This window comes from Dreissena polymorpha, chromosome 10 (genome assembly GCF_020536995.1).
Source record: "Dreissena polymorpha isolate Duluth1 chromosome 10, UMN_Dpol_1.0, whole genome shotgun sequence".
Taxonomy (NCBI): domain Eukaryota; kingdom Metazoa; phylum Mollusca; class Bivalvia; order Myida; family Dreissenidae; genus Dreissena; species Dreissena polymorpha.
Genome location: NC_068364.1, coordinates 67377570 through 67397084, shown reverse-complemented (window position 1 = coordinate 67397084; position 19515 = coordinate 67377570).

The window sequence follows — 19515 nt, the reverse complement described above, 5'->3', positions numbered from 1 at the left end:
TTATATGGATTTTAAAGGGTAATTTAAGGTAAGATACTAGTTCTTACGTGTTTTGATTTTTGTTTGTACTTTTGTCGTTCCCTGTTCTCGGGGAAATGATTTCAACATGGGCGCCATTGATGCATCGGATCACACACGGCATACCCATAACATTATATAAAAAACACGTTCTGCGCGTCCTTAAATTCGTCGTCCGAAGTCGGAAAACGTATTGCCCTGTATATTTTGTCAAATAAAGTGTCAGTCGCTGCAATTGTCTGTTTACTCGTCAAAATTGCCAAGGTCTTCGATAGCTAAAGAAACTTCAGCGTACAGTTTATTTAGTATTGACAGACCTGTACAAAGTCGCGCCAGTCAAAAATCATAAAAAGCGACATTTAAAGTTATGGTAGCCAGAACTAGGTCGTCGATGGTGTACATGTATGTTGACATCGACAGCATTTTGTCAGGAGCAATCGCCGCCATATTGGATTTTGATCATTTTCTTTCGAAAATAAAAAAAATTATAGTAAAGTAAAAGCTTCTTTCGCATATGGTGATATTTTTACTTGTTTTACAGTTTGTGTGTGAATTTTTTAAAGACTATTTTGCGTACCAGAACAAATACATGTATATCACTACGCATGGTTACATTTGTTAGATTTTAATTAAAACGCTTTTATGACTGAATTAAAATTATTGTTAAGGTTATTAGATCTATTTATGTTAAATGTCAAGTTGAAAAAAAATCTAATGGGATAAATAGAATACTAGGCTCGCGCTTCCGGCGTTCTAAGCCTCGCAACATAAACTTCTCTGTATTCAACGCTAACCTAGTATTCTCTATATGCTTAACACCCAATTTAATCTGATTCTAAATAGAACAAACGGACAACGCTTTACCATCAATACCAGACTAAATGAGCTTAAACCAAATATGCATACGATACGTTAAGTCATATGCTTTTAAATAATCGACAAAACAGCAAAATAGTTGTGTGTATTGTTTAAATGTTGACCAGCTGTGGGGGAATTTCCCAGACTTAAGAATATGATTAAATAACAATTCCAATGCGTTACCTATATGATGGACACTTTCTTTGAAATGATCGTAGATAATATTGACCGAAAAACACGCCTTATTATTACCTAATCGTTTTGTGGCCATGACAATTCCTTCAAGTGATATGCGTCTATCGAGTTCCGGGTAGGAACTGTCAGAGTTATGGTTGGTGTCAAAATTTCGACCAAAATATACACTGTTATCATTATTTAAAACACCTTCATTTTTCGCCAGGTTTGTAAAGTGTTCAACGAATTCTTTTAAATCAGTTGTTTCTCCGTTCGGGTTCTTGGATCTTTTTTTGAACATTTTCCAATATTCTTCAGGTGATTTTGATTTTATACTGTCCATCTTGCGTCCTAACGAACGATTTATATCTGACTTGCATTTACGACAATAATATTTGTATGCATTCTTTTTTTCAAGTACTGACTGGCGATTAATCATCATTATTAATTGTGTTATATTTGTATAAAGCATCCTTATTCAATCTTCAAATAAGTTAATGTTTTTTAAGATATAGCATCGTATAATTTTGTGTGCTTTCTAGCCGCATGAATTTAAAGCTGGTTCAGTGGCTGCGGTATAGTGGATATGGTGTCTGCTTAGTGCTAACTGGCTTAGTCACTGGGAGGTCTCTTTTTTGATCCCTTAAGTGGGAGAATTCTTCAGATCGCCCTAACGGCACTAAGTACTGGTCCTTCCCAGGAAACAGTTTGTTTCATCAAATGTCTCAATGTAGTGTATGTAGCATACACTGATTTAACATAATGAAAATAATGTGATGTGTCAAATCAATTTTGATTGACATGATGTTTTTAAACCAATAAGTTTTAGACTGTCAAATTACACACACTGACTAAGTAGTGAAAGCCATACCTGGAGTTTTCGTCAGTGTACTACAGACTTAATCAGCAGAATGATTTCTACTGTTGGGAAATGTTAACACAGCCTAATGTCTTCTTTTTTTAATTATCAATGTATAATTATGTGGAACAGAATGACAGCATACTTGTTTTACAATTAAAATATTTAATAAATACATGTATATTGCAGGGTTCTAATTTTCTTTGGCAAACTATTGTCAAATAGCTTCAATTGTTTCGCCACTAAAAAACTAGCCATTTTGTAGCAATTCATAAAGCACAGTCTAAATTGCATATACTTAGTTCGAGCTGTATAGTTACAATTTGAATGCAATTAAACATAATGTTATATCATGTATATTTTTTATTTAAACATTCAAATAACACATACAACAAAACATAGATTATCAGTTATCATATACGCCTATTTAAATGTCAGTCATTGTCTTGGATAAGCCGCATGAAGCATGTAAATGATTTTAATATATATACATATATATATATATATATATATATATATATATATATATATATATATATATATATATATATAGCATAACAATTTCTATTTTTATTAGGATTTTCAAATTAATATGAAATTGTTAATTCGTTTAACAATTTTTAAACATTTGAAACTCAACTTTCGTATAATAATTTCTTTGTTATTTAACAAATACTGTACATAAATAGAGGTGTGGCCAAGGCTCATTATACACACATGCTGAAACTTCTATAAAACTATATGTCCTAAATATTAGAGGGTTAACTAAATGCACAAATGACATAGATTTTGCATATTCATATTGTGTGTATATGGTGATGTTCTCAGTGAATATATTATTTTTGAAAATATAAGATCCCCGAGTAAAGCAGACGTCGTAACTCAGGCGGAGTGGTAGTGTAAGTAAGAAAATCTTTTTGTCGAAACGGCGTGATAACAAGAATATACAAACAGTTTAGGATTGTATTGTCTTATATATAAAAAAGGAAAAACATTCTTTACCATAAGATCTGATTATATACTATGCATGTGTAACTCCAGAAGGGTCTGTTTTATATGACGCGGAGGAAAACAATGGCATAAGTCTATTAAATGAAAGATTAGCTGTTATAAAGTCAGATTTCCTAGATACCTCGTGTCTTAAAGCCGGGGACTTGAACGCTCGTGTGAAAGATATGATTGACTACATCAATATTGATTTTATTTATAACACAGAAACAGACTACCCAGGTGATAATTTTTGTCTTCAGAATAATTCGAAAGACTTGGCGATAAATAAGTTTTGGTACTCTCTTCTCGAACTATGTTGTATGCATGATGTGCATATGCTAATTTGTCGACTGTTCGATGATAAAGACGGCTATTTTACATGTGTTGCAAATAGAGGCCATAGTATTGTAGATTATGTCTTAGCTTCATCTAATTTCATATTATTTTCTCATTTGGTGTTGATTTTATTGATTTATCAGATCATTTTCTATGATACTGTACTTTGTATTGTAAAGACAATAATAATCGTATGCGTACTAACGATACTGATATGTCTGCCAAACGTGCATGTATCAAATATAAATGGCACCATTAGGGTAAAGATTAATTTGTAAATAATTTTGAGAGATTATAAATATATATAACTGAAAAAGTACCCAATTTTGATAATTGGTTATAATTGTATTCTTTAAATTTCACGCGAATGTTATGGTCGTCTGATTTGTGGAATTTGATATAATTTTGTTAATTATTGTTAAAGCGTCTGTTGGAAATACAGTGCAGTATGGCCCTATGGCAATCTCCACGCAGAGTTGTCGTTCCTTGCACTAACATTTGATTTAGCTATGCTGGTTCCCATCGAAAATCTGCGCGGAGGTTGGCCTGACAATAGGATAATTGTCTTAAGATGAGATAGTCCGATATCCCTAACCTACTCGTGTATTAACAGCCGGTATGTGTGCAAACATACACAACTACTTAAATATTGAAAGTTTTCTCTTACATAATAACATAATTAAGCACATATTTTCCGCTTTTCAACCTGGTCCATATTCTTATGAAATCGTTAAAGGGCAATTACTTTATTATACTAAAGTAGATCCGTAAGAGTTGGTCTTTATATAATTTTGCTATGTAGTTATTTGGATACTTGTAGCTCGGACATCATTGAATAAACATGTATCCACATACGCCCTGCGTTGTATTAACTACATCGGCGAGACTACAACAGAACACTGAGCAGTAACCTTGTTCTTAAATATAGTGTGGCATTTTCATTGAGTCACATTATAAAGCGTATCAGATTAACATGTGCAGTCCACAGGTTATTGCGCAATGTGATATTACTTATGACAATAACGCTCTTACTCGAGTTACCAAGAAACTATTGCTCATGATTTATGTTCGGGGAAACGTCGAGAAGCTCAAGTTTTAGGATAAGGCAAATTTGAGAAATCAGTACAGGATTCAATGTAACCTTGGGCCTTTTCCCCTAGATCTAAATTATGTATGAGTTGTTACTACCACCTGGTCGAGTTAACTCAACTTCAATGAACATGTACATTACCACTTTTACAACATATATCGATAGTACAGAAGCGGTAACCAGGGTGTGGTTGGGTAAAATGTCTCGAACCAGAAGTGAGAATTGAGTGTCAGGTGAGAACCAATTGAGTCTGATTTTCCGATTGAACTGCGACAAAGTACTAACTCTATGATGAACAACCCATACAACACTGAAATTATAACGCATTTTAATAATTGGCATTTCAGCCGCGAAATTGAAAAATAAATAAGTAAATAAATGTTAAAAAATATTTGATACAAATTTGCATTAAAAATAAATAGCATTTTCCGACTTTGTTTTATCGTCTGTATATCATTGCTATCTATATCGCCTGCGTTTTCCTGTCTGCGTTTCAGGAAACCCACAGCTGGCGCTCGCTAAAAACACATTAACAATTTGGCGCCCCTAGCTGTACTGTTTGACAATATCTGCATTCGCGTTTTGGTCGCTTCAAAGATTTTCAAGTCCTTAACGACTACTTTAATAGTTACTCTTTGAATTTAAATTGGTGCATAAAACAGTAATGGTAAATATTTACTTCATATTTTTAAATAAACAAACAACGGGCTGATATGTAGGGAATTATTTTACTCAAACAATTAAAACAATAGCATAATCAAGCGTCCAGTAAATTAGAAATAACATTTACTTCCGAATATTTACTTGCTCGCAAAATACCAAACTCTCTTGATACGTGATTCTGATTTTCAAAAAAGAATCAATGATTTAGGATTTTTCATGGACATAATAAAGCTATTTTAGCATTGACTTTGAAAAATACATAAATAAAATAGTTAATAGGATTACGAAATTAAAAAAATAAATATATAAACATACCATTGCTAAGCAAGAACTAGAGCACTTCCCTGCCATTTAAAAAAACGACTTCTTTTCGGTCATTGGATTCGCCCTTCTTCTGTAGGGATTTACTTAACGAAAATGAAGTGAGGAGACAGGCACGACTCGTACGACTCGTACGACCAGTTGCATATTCTTGGGCTGAAATACAGAATACAAAGTCGGATCGGTCGGGGCCCAGAATAACAACGGCCAGGTACTCCGCAACCAGTCTCCAGGGTGGATGCAACAAGTTAGCTACTTGAGCTAATCCAACGATCAAGTTGACAACAAAGGGAACAACGATAGGAACATACGAACACGCATTGCGTGTGACAAGGTACATGAACTGACGCACGAGCTGAAGCGCTACCGCACGGACATCATCGGACTAGCCGAGATTAGATGTCTAGGATTCGGAGAAACATCAACAGACGAAGGGCATTAGATATGGTTCAGCGGTGATGGTTCTACACATCGTCACGGGCTTGCTTTCATCGTTAGGAAAGAGGTAGCAACGGCGTCATCAGTTGCACTCCAGTCTCAAGCAGACCCTTTGCCATCCGTTTATCAGCGAAATCTTACAACATAACAATCACCCAGGTCTACGCACCAACAACTGGCTACAAAGACGAGGAGAAAAGTTCTATGAAGAATAAGGGTCTCTCAGAAAGACATTCTCATTGTCCAAGGCGTCCGGAACGCAAAGGTTGGACCAGACGCATACCAAGACTGGTCAGGGAAATATTTAGATTTGGCTTAGGAGAGACCAACGACATAGGATTGAGACTTCTTGACTTCGCCAGAAGCAAACAACTCACCCTGACAAACACGCTGCACCCACACTCACCGTCAAGATCAGTGACCTGACCGTGCATGCTCCTATTGGGCAAGTATAAAACCAGATCGATTTCATTCTGGCGCCGTAACGGTTCAAGTCCAGCCTTAACAAAGCGAACACAAGAAAGTTTCCTGGCGCAGGCATGGGAAGTTACCAATGACCACATCATAAAAAAGTTCTGCAAGAACTCTCGCGTTTGATTTGACTTGGAAATTAAAAGATCCAGTGATAACAGATATGTTTCAAGCAAAGAAGGTGGCAAGTTAGCAGCCCTGAACATATTAGACATTAACATCGACACCTTTAGCAGCAACATCAATGATGTCCTACTGTCATCGGACGAGGAAGTACTTTGGAGAGAGAGAAGGAAGAACAAGCCCTTGTTGGCATGGACATGAACAAAAGAAGAGAGCTGAGGCATGAGAAGTACACCAGCCTGGACTCTATTATATTTCAAAATACCCAGAAAGCGAACAGGGGGGTAAGGAAGAAGATGAAATAGGCAAAGGAGGAATCGATTGAGGAACAATGAAGTCATCGACGAAGAGATGACCGCAGGCAGCAGTAAATAAGGCCGACACCCCCAGTCAACCCAAGGTCATAGTTATATCAGATGCTGATGGGAATCTCCTTACCGAGAGTTCCGCAGTCCTAAACAGATGGGGTGAATACTGAAGTGACCTCTACATCTATTCCCTTCAACCGGACTCCAGTCTCATTCAGAACGATCCCAGACGAGAAGCGGACGACAACAGTTCGTCCGTACTTAAGGCAGATGATGAGAAGTCACTGCGTAGTCTTAAGGTAGGAAAATCTATGGGAGTGGACAACGTCCCTTCCGAGCTAATTAAGCGCGGAGGAGACGCAACCACTGCAACATTGACGGCACTATGCCAAAAGACCTGGGAGGTGAAGAAGTGGCCAAAAGAGTGCACCCAGTCACTGGTCATACCCCTACCGAAAAAAGGGCAACCTCAAGTTGTGCTAGAATTACCTCGCCATCAGTCTAATCATTAATACCAGCAAAGTCACGCTTCTCATCAGCCTTTATCGTTTAAAAAGTAAGGTAGAGGAACTCCTGGCCAAAAGACAGGCTGAATTCATAGCTGGGCAACTCTGGAGCAGATCTGCAACTGTAAAATCATTAGTAAAAAACACCTACAACACCAACGTGACCTCTTCAACAACTTAATTGACTTTCGATCGCCTATGATATGTCATGAGAGGATTTAACATTGACGAAGGGCTGGAGCAAGTCTTTCAAGAACTCTTCATAAATGCCATCCGTGCAGTACTTTTCAACGGACAGCACGGCGACCTCTTCAGGACATCATTGGGCGTCCGTCATGGATACCTACTCTTTCCCGACCTGTTCAACCTTTTCAATATCCATCGGTGGAAAACCTATCTCCAACTTCAGATTTGCTGATGACATTGACCTCATGGGTGGCCCCAACAGTGAACTTCAAGATCTCATCAAAAGATTCTATGAAATAGAAAGAACAAGATCGTACGGGATGGAGGTTTGCATGGAGAAGTCGAAGATCATGGCGATCACTAACACCAATGCAGACATCACCATGAACGGCGAGAAGCTAGAAAAAGTGACCAGTTTCAAGTACTTAGGCGTACCACTGTCCAAGGATGGTACCAGTACCGCTGAGGTCCAAAATAAGAAATGCAATTACGACCGCAGCGATTGCCAGAATGAGAAGGTTGTGGTAAACCAGTGCCATCAGTTTATCCACCAAGTACAGGCTTTACAAGTCCCTCGTAGTCTCGCGGACACAGAACGCAGGATACAGGCATTTGAACATATAAGACCAACAAGTACGTCCGGAACATGCACGCAACACTTGTTGGTTCACAAGAGCCCCTACTGGCCACCGTCAAACGAAGAAATTTGGCTTTGTTTGGACACGTCTCCAGACACGACTTTCTGTGCAAGACTGTTCTTCTGAGCACGCTAGAGGGAGGTCGACGTTGAGGCCGTCAGGAGAAAAGCTGGGTAGTCAATGTAAAAAGTGGACATACCTTGCCATGGATGAGTTACTTTCAGCAGTACACACCAGACCTGACTGGAGCTGGATTTCTGTATTGTCGTCCCTTATTTCCCCCGACGGCCGAACCGGATAAGGGAGTTATGATGATGAGCTACGGAGGTTTTTCGAATGTTTAACGCATCCCAATAATTGCGGGCATAAAATACGGTCGCACCAAGATACTTTCAAAACGATCTCAACGTACCTGACATTTTTCCCCGAAAGTCGGCACAAGTTTTGCAGCAGGACACTGTTCGAATGTTCTCAGTATAACACTGCCATCGGCGTATGGCGCTCCAGTTTCATCTTTCACCGTACTTGCAGCCTGTTACAATGATACAGTACTTGAAGCAGGATGGTCTAATTATAGCACCATCATAATTGTAATATCTCGCAACCAATCTCCACGCAGAGTTGTCATTCCATGCTCTCACATACAGTCTCTGCCATTACAAAAAAATCCTACCAGATCTGGTATGATGTTTTTGTTTAAGTATTACATTATGAATAGTAATATAATTTTCTTTTATATTTTGAAAAGAATTGTATGAGATTAGGTTCATAATACAAATAAATTACCTAAGTAAAACAAGTACGAATAACAACGATTAAATGATTTTACCGCGTGGCTATGCTGTCACCACGTGGTTGGTTATGAAGGCAGGGATTTAATCAAGCTCCGCTAGTTTCAGTAAAATCTCTTCGCGTAGGTTGCCTCGCCAAAGTTTGACCTGTCACCGCTATTACAGCATGTTGCAACGTAAATTAGGAATGTCATGCTATAACACCGTTATTATTGGATAACGCTTTTGTTCGATCAAACTAATGACAGCATGTGACAATTAAACTTGAAACTGGATGGCGTCTTTATAGAATCGCTTTCGGGGCTCTTACTCTGAATAACTATCTTTCACCGAATCAAAAAAGTCTCATAAATGCATTTTGCTTAGTTCGATCCGTCAACGTGGTACCATAATGTTCGATTGAAAAATGGAACAACATAATTAACAGATCATTCTTTGTATACGATGGATAACTCTTTTGTTCGATCCATCAACGTTACAAAATTATTCAGTTAAACGTGAAACACAGTTGTATAGTTGACGATCACGTTAGTGTTCGATTCGCCACTGAACGCGAAATCAGTTGAAACAATAAGAGCATACATAGGAACGACCTCAAAATAAAAGCGCACTGCCATCGGTTTATCGGTCCTGCAATATAATTTTTATGAAAACATGTAGATTGTGCTTTAACGCCGCACGTCGGCAGTACGTTTACAAAACGCGCCTTCAGATTTTTGGTGAACTGTCACTTTGTTACATACCCGTTTGTAAATAACAGACAACCCGCATGGTGCTTCATTTCTGCCATATCGTTCGTGCATGTTGGCGGGTTTGAAAGACGCCATACGAATATTGAAAAACGACAACTATTCAGGCGAATACAATAAATACCGGTTGTTTTGATTGTTATAGAATTTCGAACCCGGCATCACACCAGAACAAGTAAAGTGCGTATGTGAAGCCAGACGAACCCGCCGTTACACCAGATCGACAAGTTTAGTGCGCATGTGCAGCCAGATGAACCCGCCATCACAAAAAACAACACGTTTTGTGCGCATGTGCAGCCAAACGAACCTTCCATCTTACCAGAACGACAGTCAACCTCCGCGCAGAGCTTTGACGGGAACCTGCATAGCTGTAACAGGTCCATGCCGTCATAACTAACCACGTGATGATATCCAAGCCGCGTATTTAAATAATTTTACCGTTGTTATTATTTCTTTTTTTTAATTTAGGTATTTTTATTATGAATCTAAACTTATAAACTATTTTCAAAATGTTAAAGAAAATAATACTACTTTTCATAATATAATACTTTAACCAATAAAAAATCTGGTAGGATTTTCTGGTGATGGCAGAGATTGTATGTGAGGCCAAGGAACGACAACTCTGCGTGAAGATTGATGTGCAGCCAGATGAACCCGCCAGAACGACAACACTTAAATCTCTAGCTCTTTCACCAATCAATGACGAATAGAAGCCTCTGATTTGTCAATCTTGCGTCTCGACGGATTAAAAAAACCAGGTCGATCAAACGACAACGATAAAAAACAACAGGGCGATACGAGATGTGTCGTTCTTTCGTAATTGCCGACCACATAGATGACAACACACCAGGACCTTGCGACAGAAATCAGTCACTAATCAATAACTATTCCTCTTTAAAAGATAAAAAAATGTGCAACACCCCTGAACGATATGATAGAAATCAGCCACTATTGACGGGTTATGTACCTTCCATGTCAAGTTTGCCTTGCGAATTCGTCGTACAGTAAGTTGCGCGCGTTTCCTTGTGGCAACAGTGGCCTAGAAAAGCGCTCATCCGGTCTGAACACGTGGTTATGGGAACCAACTCCCCTGGCTGGTCTCGGAATATGCAAGTCTCTGGAATCAGGAATCAATATCAGAGTAAAAACAACGAAACAAATCGGAGGAACTTTATCTACATGTCTGTGGGAGTTAATAAACGAACTGCTCTGCTCTCGAAGCAGCGATTCATCCTGTTTTAGTTTAATCCAATTTATTTGAGCTCGATTGCATCGAAAGCCTCAGGCTCATTGAAACGCTTTCGAGTCCGTTTTCTGGTCATAGAACCAGTACTTGGTGTCCTTTCTTTGTTAGGTGGGGGGATTTAAAGAACACTCCCACAGTAGGGATCGACCCTTGACCGAAGCATCCTGTTTCCGGTTTGACAAAACGTGGATAAGATCTCCATCTTCAAACGCAATTCGAAATGATTATTATACTCTTCAATTTGGAATTCATCATTGAGATTTGGTTTGTTAACTTGATTGTTATTGGCAAAATCACGATATTCTAAGAAAACATGGTTCAAAAACAGATTGTGCTTAAAATTGCACCGAAACATACTCGTTATCATCGTTCGAAACGGACATCATAGCTAAATGCACATTATTTCGTGGAAGCGTGTTTGGTATTCCGTATAATACTGGAAACTTACCCTCTACCAGCAGGTTACGCATAGAAGCAATTTTAAACAATCACTCACGCATTTACATCCTCGTAATGTTGATAATTATGTTTTAGTGTTGGACGAACGTACCGTCTTTCACCTCAGCCTCTTTGGACGTCACACACGTTTCGTTGACACACGACTGAAAAGGAAAGCATGAGTTTGATACCTCGTCACATAGCGATTTTAAGTGTCCTTTTCAGCGAACCGTTTAGGGTGTAAAAGTTTTACGAAGTCAACGAACGAGTTGTACATATCGCGATTAGATAAGCATTTCCTAAATGAACGAATACGGTAATTTGGGCCTCGCAAACCTAACGCATCCACTGCAATGTTGGCGAAAACCTTCAAATATTTAGTCGCTATAACGGTCTTAATGGAATAACATGAAATTAATTCGTTAACCGCAGTCATTCATTTATTAACTAAAATATGATTGTTTAATGCCAAAGATCAATGATACTTTTAAGAAATATGGTTGATAAAAACTCTACAGAAGAGTATTTTAGGCTTTCCTTACGATTTCCTCATGATGTTCCATCCGCCGGAAGGACTTTGCGCAAAAGCTGTACGCTATCCGTGGTACAGAACATGCCGGTACATATGTCGGAAGAGGCGCCTACGTGCGCGCTCTGAAAGAGACGTGGTGGCATTTAATATTGAACACTTACGCGACAAAAATATGCTTAAATTACGTGCGCGCTCTGGAAAAGACGCCGAATAATTCAATATTAAACAATTACGCGACAAGCAATAATGGCACTGTCAACACCTTGATATCGTACGCATATACATTGATGCAATTTTAGCGGTTGTTTTAAGCAGCTTTAGGTCTGGTATCTTGACAAGAGGGTTTGATAGTGAACTATCCGACCGTCCGTCCTTACGAAATGAACTATGTTTTGCGTGTTGAAAATCAATTTTGACCATTGTACGTCAAACACTAATTATGGACATATACTAGTCTCTTTGTGTGGAATATTTATAGTTCGTTTTAATTTCCGTTAAACAGAAAGCAAAACAAACATTGCACGCCGGCTGCTCTCTGTTTTCTCGTTAGGATTGTAAAAAAGCGAACAAACACGTCATTTAAAGCTTCACGTAAATTTATTCTTTAACGTAACTCGTAATGTTTAAATAATAAATAACATGAAAACACTTTCAGTAAATAAGTTCTGCTATCACAATGAAACTCTCGCGCTATTCAACGCTCATTCAACACTATAGTATAAGTTTTAAAGAATGATAAACTATTTAAATATATTTAAGAAGTAAATCACTTAATTTGTTAGGTATTTAAGACTATTATTTTGTTGTACTATCCATGTGAATTAAGTATAATATAATTAGTATTTCTTACAAGTTTTCTTAATATTTTGGAATCGATTTAAACGCCCTGAATGTTATGGCTTTACTGAATTGCTTAACACAAGGTATGTGCCTTTTTATACTCGAGTGACCCAAAAGTTGGTCACTAACCAATTTAACATGGCCCGACCAAAAATTCTTGGTTGATTGCCCTAAAATTAATGGTCGATGACCCAAAATAAATGGTCTATGACCCAAAAATTTGTAATCGTGACGTCAATCGACCATAGAAATGGTCATGAACGCTCAAAATGACATCATGCAAAAATAATCCGCCATATTAGAATTTTGAAAACAAATGTATATAAATCAAACTATGGATGCTAAGAAGATGGATACACCACTTTAAACAAAAAAATTACAGAGATTATACCATATCTAAAAATAACCAGCTTCATGCTTAGTTGAGTCGCTGCCCGAAATAACTAAAAATTGAACGCAATCCAACGCGACAAGATGGCTGTAACTAGATCAGTAATGTGAGTGATCTGGCAATAACATATGGAAAAATGTACTTATGTATGCATATTAAAATATACATGCAGCGAAGATGTAAATGTATATTCACCAAATGTTATAAGAAGCTTACAGAGTGCACAAACTTAGACAGCGAAACATGAAATTGAACTTAAAACACAGAAAGAAAAACAGCATCAACGAAAGTGGCATATGCAGTTTATGGTTTGAATGTTGTTAATCGGCTATGTCTTTTGTTTGTATGCTGTATTGAGAAATTAACAATTCACATGCAAATTAAATCATGGCTGCTTACAGATTGAATCAATGAGTTGTAAAAAAAAAAGGTAATTAAAGTTTTATTCACAGCCAAATTACAGATATTTTAATGCTTCTATATGCAAGGCATATCAATACCCCCTTGTTTTTTGGCAAGACTCTTGTTTCCACACTCAACTTGTAATTTGAGCAAATACTAAAACAGTTTCTAATAAATATCGTAACGGTTTTAGATGAACTTACAACAATACAAAAACTTTAAAATATTAAAGCAACAATGCATCTCATCCGAAAATGTTACATGGTAATGTAGATAAAGTTAAATGGAACGAATTGGATACGATAAAGCTGCCACCCACTATCACGCTTTACCTTTTCGACTCATACTCCCTCTTAGGCTTCTGACCCATGGACCGCCTTTCTAGGTCTGAGTTAAACCTGATTCCTTTGATATCATCACTCATGTGGCCTAATTATGTGTTGATTGCACGCAACTCAGTTGTGTTCTCTTTTATTGCCTTCAGAAACTCCCTACTATCCCTGCTCAGCTGGTTCACAAAGGCGGTAAAGCATGTCTGAGAACCTCATTCTGTGAAGAGCTTCTCTTTGGAGAATTGTTGACGCTATTAATAAAAAGTCGCTCTTAAGAGGGTTCTGCAACTGGTCCCGCCCATTCTGCAGCTGTACACGAACACATATCTTGGAGAAAAGAATCCTAGACGCCAACACTCACTTAAAAATCATTTTCATCAGTAAGCGGATTGTTCATTTCAATTCTTATTGTTGAAGCGTTGGTGCCCGCTTCTGGAGCGTGTCCTGCCTTGTTCACGTCTTGGGTGCTACTCATAAACATTGGCATCGAAAACGGGATCGTCACTGGCCACAGGTCTGAAGCTGGCGCCTGAACTACCCGAAAGGTGGAAACTTGCGGTGTTGTGGCGTTTGTGTAATACAAGCTGCATCGGTGGGGGTGGTTCTCACAGGCCCCTCCACTAGCCTAAATGCAGAGACAATAACAGCCAATGAAGATGTTTCCCCGCTCCCCTTCGACATCCAACTAGGGAAAACTAAGTCCTCCAAATCTTACTAAAAAATGCCTTTGGAGTCTTCCTCTGGATCGCCTTCATCAAACTCCATCATGTTGCCGACTTTCTACGGTCCTTTCGGCTTTCCTCAAGATTTGCGAGTAGTCGGCTACTCTGGCACGTTTAGCCTCGTCAACATGACGTTGATATTTTGTGATGTGGTTTGTGAGGTCGGCTACTTTCGTGCAGCGAAAGTTGCGCAACCCTTACGAAAATGTGGCCATGTCCATCGGCACATGATGCTTAAGTATATGCACGATCAGACTCCCTTTCTGTCGGTCTTCCAACACGTTTTACATCGGTATCTACGCATTCGGCGCTGCTGCGCTTGTACCATGGGGTTCACCCTTCTCTGAAATTGAGTTACTCTTTGTTATAACACGTTAAATTTATTTAAACGTCTATGAAATTTATAAAGGTTAAATTTCCTTTCTCTCTGAAATTGTCACACATACTGCTTTGTACGTATCTTCATCATGCTCAACACAATGTCATTAACAAAACGTCACTAACAACCACTGTCATAAATGTACATTGTATCAAACGTTATGTAAAGTTTCAAAATTTAATATCCACTGATGACACGTTGGTCTTTGGTTCTTGCTTTTTTCAAAATCTTCCTCAGCGAGGACGACAACAATTTTGGTTAAACACTCCGAGTGCAAGGCTTGAGCTTGTTGTGGTGTACAATTCTGGTTTGGCCTTCTTTGTTCAGCTGGATGGTAAAGTTGATTTCGGAGATTTTTGCTGTTATAAGGTAAGGACCATCGTAAGCCCTTTTAATCTTAGGGTTGGTCGCCGATTTGATACCGATGAAAGCTTGGCGCCGTAAATTTCTTTGCTTTGTTGAGCCATCTTTCCGATGTGTTTTCTGGCCATCTCTTGGGCTTTCAACATTATTTCTTGTAGCCGTAGTACATACTCGCCAGCGTTCTCTTGCTTCGATGATGCTTAAACATGACTGTAGATGAGGCTGGCTGGCATGTGGAATTCTATTTCTAACGCTAGCAGGTTGGGGAAAAGTTTGATGCTCACGTGTGGGATCGACCGGTATGCGGCTGCTTGACAGGCCAGTGCTGATCCCATTATTCCTGTTCGCCAACGAGATATGCTCTGACCATGTTCAACATTCTTCTGTAATCGCGTACGGGAAAACCAGCTGAAGGCAATCGTTTGTTTCATTTAATCTTTGAAACGTATATTACGTATACTACTAGTGCTATTGAGTCCCATATCGCCCAATAATGACGTGCCTCTGAACTCAACGATACCATTTCATCAACCGGCGCTCTCGAACCATCGCGCATCATACGGTATACGGATCGTCACTCTGCATGTCTGCCATTTCAACGCTTGTGGATTCAGTTGCTCCTGTGTAAAGGTTGGAACTTCTACTGTCGTATGATGGACCCGGCTTTGTCGCTTCACACTCGTTACATTTAACACTGATGATAACATGTGCGTTTTTGGTTGAAATGACAGGCGTTGCGCATTCGTCCTGAGGTGACCCGACATTCACTTCAAGATGCCCGTTCCTATCTTCCTTTTTATTTGTTTTCAACAGCATAGAGTCGGCTTTCCTTCGGCATTTGTTGCATGGGCCGCACTTCAATAGTTCGCTTGTATCTACGTCGCTACATGAACAGTACCCGAGAACTTTCACTGCGCAATAAAGCATCGCAGTGGGCTTGCCTGCTACCTGCTCTGTATTCGATAGAAAAGTCATACGCAGCCAGAATATCAATCCATCTCGCGAATTTTCCAATCGGTTCCTTTAAACTAAAGAGCCATATCAACGATTGGTGATCTGTCTAACGATAAAATGCCGCCCCAGCAAATACTGTCTGAAATGCTGGATGAAGTATACTGCCGCTAAAAGCTATTTTTCAGTGATGCAGTTATTCTTCTCTGCTTTATTCACATCCCTGCTCGGGTATGAGATAACTCGCTCGCGACTCTGCTGCTCTTGGCTCAAAACCGCACGGACCCCAGTGCCGGACGCATCGACATCGAGGTAGAATGTCCCACCTTCGTTTAGTTGATATTCTGTTACGTTTCGCCGATAAGGGCGTCCTTAATTCGTTAAAACGCAATATCACATACATCATTCCTTTCAGATTTGGCATCTCTTTTCGTAATATCAATTAATGGTCTTTTAGCGTTATCTTTTATAAATCTACGATAATATTAGCCAGTTCCTACAAACGGTTTGACCTGCTTTGCGTTTCCGTGTTTTGGACAGTTGACTTTTTTTCAACGTTCGTGGGATCTGGGCTTTCACCCTCTTTTTAGACCACGTGACCCAGAAAAATGTCTTTGAGCTGGAGAAGGCGGCACTTATCTGGCTTTAGCTTCAAACCTGCTGCTTTGATACTATGTAAAACCTCATCTGATCTCAAAAGAAGAAAGCTGGATCCAAACACCACGATGTCATCAATGTAAACCAAACAGGAAAGCCAACTTAAACCTTGAAATGCCAGCTCCATGGTACGCTGGAAGGTATTTGTGGCGTTGTTCAAACCGAAAGGCATCGTTTTCATCTCGTATTGACCATACTTACAGCAGAAAGCGCTTTTTGTAACGTCATCCTTCTTAAACGGTATTTAAAAGTACCCTAACGTTAGGTCAAACCTACTGAAGTAGCTTGCCCCGGCCTCAGCGTCTAAACAATCTTAGAATCTTGGTAGCGGAAAACCATCTGGCTTGACTTTTCTTTAATCAACGCAAGGTCGTATAGTACCAGATGTTTTCTTTACCAATATAAAGAAGTGAAACTCCAGCTGCTGGAGCAGTATTGAATTTTCATTAAAAACAAATAGTTGGTCCTTTATTTAAGGCAAGTGACCGACTGCCCAAACAGTACAAAACAGCACAAAACAGCACAATACAAACCAACATAAACACAAAATATGAATAAAGCTGGGGTCACCGCCTTGAAACGGTCAATGCAAAGCATTGGGGTTTAAACCTGGTTATAGAGCGCTCAACCTCACACTTGGCCCAGCAATATTCATAATACATTTAAGTGAAAATAAAATTTAACGTCATAGCGTTGTAACTCAAATTAAACAATAATAAAAGGGAATTAAAACGCATTCAATTTAATTTCTATTAAGACAAAAAGACTGGACCAAGGGGACGTTCTTTTCTGAATGACGCCTTTGTTAAGAAAATCGTCAAGTGCTTTCTTTTCTCCTTCAGAGTATGCTAATGGAGCCTGCCTTGGTCGCTGTTTAATGGGTGCTGCGGTTTCTGTGTTTATGGCATGCTCAGAAAGATGTGTAAGTCCTAGGTCTAACTCGTCTTTAGAGAACGTATCGGTATATTTAACCAACAACCCAGCTATAACAGATTGTTGCTCTTCCGTTTTGCCGACGACTGATTCTTCCAACAATTATTGCAAGAGTGGGACCATGTCCTTTGCATTGGCAACCGGTAAGTCCGTAATACTGCTGTCGGTTTTAGCTGTTTTCAGATGTACTCTTCTTACCGTTGTAATGTTATCCCGTTCGCTTTCGCTCTGTTCATTAGCTATAACCCTGTACAACAATCGATCCTCTCTGCTTTTCCTATCTCTTCATCTTGTCGCAACCCTACGCCCATTTAAAAAGGATTCAATACTCTTACCTTACAGGTGACGGCTCTGTTTTTGTTCACTAACGTTGCCGCCATTTTCAACGGGTAACGCTATACAAAACCCTCTGTGTGAAGAAAAGAAATTTCTTCTTTGACTTTATCATCCGCCTCATCGAGTCCGACATAAACATCAACCGCTACGTCTGAGAGGGATTGCAACGTCTTCTGCAACAGTAACCTTCCGTAGTTTCTTGATAGCGGGTATCAATGGTAGAATTTCCCTAAAGCTTGATGATACTCTTGCTTAGGAAGATGTTCGCCTGTCCGTTCTTCTCTCCAACCAAAACATTCAGCCCTAGTAGCACTTCGTCATCTATGTCGGCCACAACTGCTTGACATGTCACATTTACTGCGCCTAATACCACATTAAATTCGCCCATCCCCATCTTGCGAATTGGTGGAACACCTGCCACACGCACCGGTGTCGGCGGTAAAGGTCACTGTTGTCTCCCTACCCACCCTCGGATATAAACGCCAGTGGTCAGCTCTCTTCCTCCCTTCAGTCCCGTACTTGGTATTTCCCTCTCCGACTCGCTTATCCCAGTATGATGTTCCTTGCCCTCTTAATTTTTGTTGGCTTCTTTTTCTAACAGGACCTGCCTCTGGGCTCGAGATAAATCTTCACCTTCGCCCTTTAAATCTTCTCGAGATGGCTTTTCGCTGACAATTTTTGTGGCAGATATGTTATCCTTTCTTGGCTTTACGTGCTCGAGGGATTCGCATTCACTGAGGACGAAAGCCAGGATGACAAAACAAGCAAAATAAGGCAATCTACACAAGCAAACACTAGCAGACCCGACCTTAAGAATCGTGATTGATCAAATAGGCAACGGATGGTCCAATACGCCACGAGAATCAAAGCCATATGTATCAGTGCGCGATGAACTCTCATCCGAAAATGGAATTATATTCCGAGGAGATCGCGCAGTGGTGCCGAAATCGATGCAAAAACACGCGCTAGAACATATTTATTCTCACGCTGGTGTTGAAGGCTATCTAGCTAGAGCACACAACAGTGTTTATAGGCCGAAAATGACGTCAGAAATAAAGGATTACGTCAGCAAGTGTGAAACATGCCAGTCGTTCGGTAGGAAGCAGTGTAAGCAACCGCTTATCAGCCACGACGTACCAGATCGCTTATGGGCTAAAGTAGCAACGGACGTGTTCACATTCAACAACAAAGAGTACTTAGTGACAGTAAACTTTTTCAGCAATTTCTTTGAAATCAATTACTTTGATCAAGCCACGTCCAAACTTATCATCAGAAAGCTTAAGCAACACTTCGCAAGACACGGAATACCGAAAACGCTTGTGTCAGATCAAGCTACAGTCTTAGGTCTGAGCAGTTGAACGCTTTTGAAAATGAATGGGACATTACTCACTCATACTCGTCAGCTCGATATCCCCAGAGCAACGGAAAAGCCGAGAATGCTGTAAAACTTGCCAAGAACATAATGAAAAAAGCG